General features: G+C 39.2%; 1 pseudogene; it reads right to left on the bottom strand.

Moving 5' to 3' along the window:
• Positions 1-2011: 2011 nt before the first annotated feature.
• On the bottom strand, positions 2012-2386 carry LOC100761110 (annotated as a pseudogene).
• Positions 2387-9317: the final 6931 nt, after the last annotated feature.

Here is a 9317-nt window from a genome sequence, read left to right as displayed (position 1 = left end):
ATTTTAGACATAGAGCCAAGGATTACCAGCCCATAATCCACACTACCAGAGAAGCTGGGAAACAAGGAGGAATCTAAGAGAGACATACATGGTCCCCTGGAGAAGGGGAAAGGGACAAGATCTCCTGAGAAAATTGGGAGCATGTGGGGAGGGGAGAGGGAGCTAGGAGGATGAGTAGGGGAGAAGAGTACAGATGAGGAGGACATGAGGGAGTAGGAAGGTTGAGTTGGGGGAAGAATAGAAGAGAGCAAGATAAGAGATGCCATAATACAGGGAGCCATTATAGGTTTAAAGAGAAATCAGGCTCTAGGGAAATGTCTGTAGATCTACAAGGATGACACCAACTAACAATCTAAGCAACAGAGTAGAGGCTACCTTAAATACCCTCCCCTGATGATGAGATTGATGACTGACTTATATGCCATCCTATAGCCTTCAATTAGCAGCTGGTGGAAGTGGAAGCAGACACCCACAGCTAAACACTGAACTGAACTGGAATCCAATCCAGTTGCAGAGAAGAAGGGATGATGAGCAAAGGGATCCAGACCAGGCTGATGTAACCCACAGAAACAGCTGACCTGAACAAGGGGGAACTCTTGGTTCCCAGACTGATAGCTGGAAACCAGCATGGGACTGATCCAGACCCCATGAATGTGGGTGTCAGTGAGGAGACCTTGGAAATCTATGGGGCCTTTTGTAGTAGATCAGTACTTATCCCTAGCATAGAAATAGACTTTTGGAGCCCATTCCACATAGAAGGATACTCTCTGAGCCTAGACACAAGGGGGTGGGCCTAGACCCTATCCCAAAGGATACGACAGACTCTGAAGACCCCCTATGGAAGGCCTTACCCTCCCTGGGGAGAAGAAAAGGCATGGGGTAGGTAGGGTGTTAGTTGGGAGGGCATCGTAGGATGGGAGGGAGAGGGAACTGGGATTGACATGTAAAATAATCTTCTTTCTAATTTAAATAAAAAATGGAGAGAAAAAAATCAATATCATGATAAGAGTATCTCCATGATATCTTCCAAAATTTCTTAAAGTTGACAAGATTGGTGGTTAGATTCTTCCCTATATATTACAAGTACTGAACATTTCCATATTTCCTCTGTATCTCCTTTCTTTGACCCTTTTAATAGATTTTCCTTTTGGCAAAGTATTTTAGAGGTAATTCTTCAGATTATATCCTCTCATCCCAATATACTACAATTAATTCTCTGAAATTAGACAGTTCTTTTCCGAACATAACATACCTTTAAACACTTAATTTTATTCTTTGTTAGCAAGTCCCTAAAGTCAGTTTTTGATTATTTGATAACACATCCCCAGCAATATATATTTTATGTATATGTACTTCAATATGCTTTTGTTCTGCAATGCTTTTAGAATTTATGGCATTGGAGCACTCTCAGTCTGTGATGGTTATTTTGCTTTTGATGGCCTCGATGTTTCTCAGTTGTTTTTGCTTTATATTTGTTATAGACATATTTGTCTACTCTTTCCTTTAGGGCTGTTTTAGTCAGTGTTCTATTGCTGTAAAGAGACACCATGACCATGGCAAATCCTATAAAAGAAAGCATTTAATTGGGAATGGCATACAGTTTCAGAGATTTAGTCCATTATTGTTATGGTGGGGAACATGGCAGCACACAGGTAGACGTGGTGCTGGAAAATAGCTGAGAGTTCTATATCTTTATCTGCAGGCAGATACAGGGAGAGATACTGGGCCTGGCTTGAGTATTTGAAATCCCAAATCCCTTCTCTAGTGACACACTTCCTCCAACAAAGCTACATCTACTCCAAGAAGGCCATATCTTCTAATGCCAATCCCTAAGCATTCAAGTATATGAACCTATGGGGGCTATTCTTATTCAAATCACCACAAGGCCCATTGGTTCTTGAAGACTTCAACCAGCTCCATGGTACATAACCTAAACAATGTTTTTTTTTAATTCATAAAGTTTTATTTTTTCCAAATGTACAGCTGATTGAACCTAGTTGATTGAACCTGTTTATGTGTCTTCACCAACAGCTAGGGCATCTCCATCCTTTGTGTTTCTGGTGTAAATTACTTGGGCTCTGTGCTTTGAAACCAGCTTGATAAGTCCTTTACTAAGTAGCTCCTGAAGGGCTGCCCTGGCCAAGGAACCATGAATCTTCAGTTTCTCAGAGATCACAGCTGGAGTAATAAGCTTATAATTGGAAACTTCCTTACAGAGTTTGTCATATGTAGCTTTGTCAAACAAGACTAGATTGTTGAGCTTGTCCCGAACTTTGCCTTTGGATCACTTCTTCCTTTTGGCCTTGCCACCAGACTTATTTACTGGGTCTTTGTCTTTCTTGGCCAACTTCCTGGCATCTTTCTTCTTGTCATCGTTAGGCAGCATGATGAAGCTTGGAGAGTAGTGATGACCACTGCAGCCTCCACTAACCTACACAACATAATACTGCATAGTTTTGTGTTTGTGCTTCCCATACTGTGAGTGTGATTATTGAGCTTGCAACTATGCCTCATTTTGAAGATGTTCTTGGTCATCCATGGGCCTTGATTGTTGCAAGGCCTATGCTCAGAGGGAAGCTCAGAGCCCTGGATGATACAACTGAAGATTCAACATCCATTCAAAAGGATAAAGATATTGCTCTTCTATAACCACATTGCTGCTGCCACACCAACTATGCTATTCATCCCTTCCCTTCCCTCCTTTATACCCTTCTTCTTTCATTTTGATTTTCTTTGTTTGGAGACAGGAATCTCACAGTGTCAATCAGATTTGTCTTTGAAATGCAAATTTTAGGGCAAGCAGAAAGTAAAGTGCTACATGAGCAAGATTAAAGCATATCCAATATGACTATGCAGGATTCTCAAAACTGAGTGTAAATTACCTTTTTCTTTTTCTTTTTTACTTTCTTATTTTTACAATGAGTATATAGCAGATTTCAGAAATTCATCTTATATCTCTAAAGGTTGCTGTCTTGGTTTTGGTTACTATTCCTATGATGAAACAAGCAAGGTAGGGAGGAAAGTGTTTATTTGGCTTATGATTCTACTACCATAGCCCGTTACTAAAGGAAGTCAGGACAAAAACTCAAATGGTACAGGAACCTAGAGCTGATGCAGAAGCCGTAGAGGGGTGCTGCTTACTGGCTTGCTCTCCATAGCTTATTCAGCTTGCTTTCTTATAGAACCCAGGACCACTAGCCCAGGGAGAGTTCAACCCACAATGGGCTGGGACTTCTCCCATCAATCATCAATTAGGAAATGCTCTATAGGCTTTCCTACAGCCAAATCTTAAGGAGCATTTTCTCAATTGAGGTTCCCTCTTCTCAGATGACTCTTGGCTGTGTCAAGTTGACAAACAATTAGCAAATACAGTTGCTAAGAAACTACCACCCTTTCCAACCTTGCCCAAGTAGTGTGATTTGCAACAATATCCACAAGATAAAGAATTTTTTTCACTGTAAATAATGATAAGGTGTATTTGAGAAAAAGGAGTGTTGGGCACATAAGACTATACACCATTTTAGCACTGTTAGTCTAATTACTGTCCTTGAGGTCCTTCATTGAAGTTTCGCTAATGTATATCTGGACCTCAGTGAATACATTTTATTTATTGACTTTGAGAAGATACCCTTGGCAAAACATGCATTTTCTCAGTGGGACATTTGGACTCTACCAGTGATATCTGAAGTTTCCTTCAAAACATTCAGGCAGTCAACTTTCCAGCATAGATGCAGAGGATCTCATGAAGTGCTGTCCCTTGTTGAGGTTACTATTAGTGGTTAATGGCTGTTGGAGAAGAGGAGTCTTTTTCTTCAGGAGTAAAGCCACTGTTAAATTGACTGTGCTCTAGTAAATAATCCTATGCAAGCAACCCTAGCTGAACTCAGCTAACTAAAAAAAGAAGAAAAAGGCACAAGTAGAAGAGAGATGTGTTGGGAGGAGAGGTTCCAGATATGAGGGAATGGGGGAGTGAATGTGAAGAAAATACATGAAATACATGCATGAATTTTTTTTCAAAAAGATTAACCATAGCGGTTCAGCGATCCTGCTTGGAGGCATCTGATGCCACAGGTTTGCTCGCCAGATCTCAGATCCACAGCCAGACCTGGCACACCTGGACACTGCTGAGGCCCTGGTGGCAGTTCCGCATCCATCCACAGGAGGACAGACATCAGAGTATTGGAACTGTTTGCATCTACCAGAAGGGAACCATGGTCCCATATCCACCAGGAGGGGAAGAGAATCCTGATACACCCACCAGAAGAAAGGATGAGAAGAGGTCAAGGAAAAAGCACATTCAACAACAGAAAACCCAATATGACACCACCGGAGACTAGGAACCATGCAGCAACAAGAACTTAACATCACAATGCAGATGAAGCAGAATAAAATGACCTTAAAAGCATCTTCATGAAAATGATAGAGGACCTCAAGGAGGACATGAGAAAATTCCTTAAAGAAATGGAAGAAAAACAAACAAAAAATAAAAGATATCAACAAATCTCTCAAGGAAACAGTTCAAGACCTAAAAATTGAAATAGAGACAATAAAGAAAGCACAATCTGAGGCAATTCTGGAAATAGAAAAGCTGGGTAAACGATCAGGAACAACAGAAATAAGCATATCCAGCAGAATACAAGAGATGGAAGAGAGAACCTCAGGACTTGAAGACACATTAGTGGAAATAGAATCATCAACCAAAGAAAATCTTAAGTCCAACAAATCCCTAACACAAAATATCCAGTAAATATGGGATACCATGAAAAGACCAAACCTAAGAATAATAGGTATAGAAGAAGGTGAAGAAATCCAACTCAAAGGCACAGAAAGCATATTCAACAAAATCATAGAAGAAAACTTTCCCAACCTAAAGAAAGACATACCAATGAAAATCGAAGAAGCCCACAGAACACCAAATAGACTGAGCCAAAAGAAAAGGTCATCTTGCCACATAATAATCAAAACACTAAACATACACAACAAAGAGAAAATATTAAGAGGATCAAAGGAAAACCGTCAAATAACTTATAAAGGCAAACCTATCAGAATTGCACCTGACTATTCCATGGAAACTCTGAAAGCAAGAAGGTCCTGGATAGATATTCTACCTACACTAAGAGACCATGGATGCCAGCCCAGACTACTATACCTACTAATGCTTTCAACCAATATAGATAGGGAAAACAAGATATTCCACGACAAAACCAGATTCAAAAAATCCATATCCACCAATCCAGCCCTACAGAAAGTTCTGGAAGGAAATCTGCAACCCAGGGAAGTTAACTACAACCAGAAAATATAGGCAATAGAAAATCCCACTTTACCAACAGCCAAAAGGAAAAAGGGATAGAATCCCACACATAATTTCACCACCATCACCAAATCAAAAACAAACAAGAATTAACAATCAATGGCCATTAATATCCATCCACATTAATGGTCTTAACTCACCTATAAAAAGACACAGATAAGCAGAATGGATAAGAAGACAGAATCCTTCCTTCTGCTGCATACAAGAAACACACCTCAACTTCAAAGACAGATGGTACCTAAGAATTAAAGGTTGAGGAAAGATGTTCCAATCAAATGGACCCAAGAAACAAGCGGGGGTAGCAATCCTAATATCCAACAAACTGGATTTTAAACTAAAATCAATCAAAAGAGATGAAGGAGGTCACTTCCTACTCATCACAGGAGAAATCCATCAGGATGAAGTCTCAATTCTGAACATTTATGCCCCAAATTCAAAGCCATACACGTTTGTAAAAGAAACATTACTAAAACTCAAATCACACATAAAACCGCACACACTTATAGTGGGAGACTTCAACACCCCACTCTCACCACTGGACAGGAACACCAGACAGAAACTTAACAAAGAAACAAAGGAACTAATTGAAGTTATGGCGCAATTGGACTTAATCTATATATTAAGATTATATATATATAAGAATCTATATATAATCTAGATATCTATAGAACAGTCCATCCAAATACAAAACAATTTACCTTCTTCTCAGCACCACATGGAACCTTCTCTAAAAACAACCACATACTTGGCAACATAGCAAACCTCAACAGGTACAACAAAATTGAAATAACCCCCTGTATCTTATCAGACAACCATGCTCTAAAGTTAGAATGCAACAACAACACGAATTATGGAAAACCTACAAACTCATGGAACATAAGTAACACTCAATTGCACAATTCGTGTGTCGAGGAAGAAATAAAATTGAAATAAAAATTTTCATAGAATTCAATGAGAATATGGATACAACATACCCAAACCTATGGGACACTCTGAAAGCAGTGCTAAGAGGAAAGTTCATAGCTCTAAGTGCCTACAGGAAGAAACAGGAGAATAATCACACCAGAGAATTAACAGCACAACTGAAAGCTTTAGACAACAAAGAAGCCAATACACCCCAGAGGAGCAGATGCCAGGAAATAATCAAATTGAGGGCTGAAATCAATAAAATGTAAACTAGGAGAACAATACAAAGAATCAATATAATGAAGAGTTGGTTCTTCGAGAAAATCAACAAGATAAACAAACCTTTATCCAAACTTACCAAACAGCAGAAAGTGAACATGCAAATTAATAAAATCAGAAATGAAAAGGGGGACAAAACAACAGACACAGACGAAATCCAGAGAATCATCAGGTCATACTTTGAAAACCTATATTCCTCAAAATTTGAAAATCTAAAGAAAATGGACAATTTTCTGGACAGATTTCATTTACCAAAATTAAATCAAGAACAGATAAGCAACTTAAATAGACCTATAAACTCTAATGAAATTGATGCAGTCAATAGAAGTCTCCCAACCAAAAAAAGGCCCAGGTCCAGATGGCTTCAGTGCAGAATTCTACCAGAAATTCAAAGTACAGCTAATACCAATTCTCCTCAAAGTATTCCACACAATAGAAGCAGAAGGGTCATTACCAAACTCTTTTTATGAGGCTTCAATAACCTTGATACCCAAGCCACACAAAGACACAACTAAGAAAGAGAACTACAGACCAATATCCCTCATGAACATTGATGCAAAAATTCTCAATAAAATATTGGCAAATAGAATCCAAGAACACATCAGAGAAATCATCCATCCCGATCAAGCAGGCTTCATCCCAGGGATGCAAGGATGGTTCAACGTATGAAAATCTATCAATGTAATCCGCCATATAAACAGACTGAGGAAAAACCACATGATCATCCCACTAGATCCCAAAAAATCCTTTGACGAAATCCAACACCCCTTCATGATAAAGGTCTTGGAGAAATCAGGGATAACAGGAACATACCTCAACATAATAAAAGCAATATACAGCAAGCCAACAGCCAACATCAAATTAAATGGAGAGAAAATCAATGTAATTCCTCTAAAATCGGGGACAAGACAAGGCTGTTCACTCTCTCCATACCTCCTCAATATTGTCCTTGAAGTTCTAGCTAGAGCAATAAGACAACAAAGGAGATCAAGGGAATACAAACTGGAAAGGAAGAAGTCAAACTCTCACTATTTGCAGATGATATGATAGTCTATATAAGTGACCCAAAAAACTCTACCAGGGAACTCTTACAGCTGATAAACACCTTCAGCAAAATGGCAGGATACAAGATTACCTCAAAAAAAATCCGTAACACTACTGTATACCTATGACACATTGGTGGAGAAAGAAATCAGAGAAACATCACCCTTTACAATTGCCACAAACAACATAAAATACCTTGGGGTAACACTAACCAAAAAAGTGAAAATCCTGTACTGTAAGAATTTTGACTCTCTATGGAAAGAAATTAAAGAAGGTACCAGAAAATCGAAAGATCTCCCAAGCTCTTGGATAGGTTGGATCAACACAGTAAAAATGGCAATCTTTCCAAAAGCAATCTACAGATTCAATGCAATCCCCATCAAAATCCCAACACAATTCTTCACAAACTTTGAAGGAACAGTTCTCAAGTATATATGGAGAAACAAAAGACCCAGGAAATCCAAAACAACCCTGTACACTAAAGGAATTTCTGGAGGCATCACCATGCCTGACTTCAAGCTCTATTACAGAGCTATAGTCCTGAAAACAGCTTGGTATTGGTATAAAAATAGACAGGTAGACCTATGGAATAGAATAGTTGAAAACCCTGATATTAACCCACACACCTATGAACACCTGATTTTTGACAAACAATCCAAATTTATATGGGGGGGGAGAGACAACATCTTCAACAGATGGTGCTGGCATAACTGGATGCAGACATGTGGAAGACTGCAGTTAGACCTAAGCTTATCACCATGCAGAAAACTTAAGTCAAAATGGATCAAAGACTTCCACATAAACCCAGCCACACTAACCCTATTAGAAGACAAAGTGGGAAATACCCTTCAATTAATTGGTACAGGAGACTGCTTCCTGAACATTACACCAGTAGCACAGGCACTGACAGCAACAATTGATAAATGGGACCTCCTGAAACTGAGAAGCTTCTGTAAGGCAAAGGAGACAGTCAGCAAGACAAAACAGTAGCCCACAGACTGGGAAAAGATGTTCACCAACCCCACATCTGACAGAGGGCTGATCTCCAAAATATAAAAGAACTCAAGAAGCTAGTCTCCAAAACACCAAACAACCCAATTAAAAATTGGGGTACAGAACTAAGTAAACAGTTCCCAATAGAGGAATCTAAAATGGCTGAAAGACACATAAGAAAATGTTCAACATCCTTAGCCACCAGAGAAATGAAAATCAAAACAACTCTGAGATACCATCTTACTCCTGTCAGAATGGCTAAAATCAAAAACACCAATGACAGTTTATGTTGGAGAGGATGTGGAGAAAGGGGAATACTCCTCCATTGCAGGTGGGAGTGCCAACTTTTACAGCCACTTTGGAAATCAGTATGGTGACCTCTCAGGAAAATGGGAATCCGTCTACGACAAGGTCCAGCAATTCCACTTTTATGCATATACCCAAAAGAAGCACATTCATACAACAAAGACATATGTTCAACGATGTTCATAGCAGCACTATTTGTAATAGCCAGAAACTGGAAGCCGCCTAGATGCCCCTCAACCAAAGAATGGATAGAGAAAATGTGGTACATTTACACAATGGAGTACTACTCAGTGGAAAAAACAATGGAATCTTGAAATTTGCAGGAAAATGGATGGAACTCAAAGAAACCATTCTGAGCGAGGTAACCCAATCACAAAAAGACAAACATGATATGTACTCACTCATATGTGGATTTTAGATATAGAGTAAAGGATTACCAGCCTACAATCCACACTGCCAGAGATGCTAGTAAACAAGC

This window comes from Cricetulus griseus, chromosome X (assembly GCF_003668045.3).
Source record: "Cricetulus griseus strain 17A/GY chromosome X, alternate assembly CriGri-PICRH-1.0, whole genome shotgun sequence".
Taxonomy (NCBI): Eukaryota; Metazoa; Chordata; class Mammalia; order Rodentia; family Cricetidae; genus Cricetulus; species Cricetulus griseus.
Note: the sequence above shows the minus strand (reverse complement) of the source record. Positions and strands in the feature narration are given on the sequence as shown.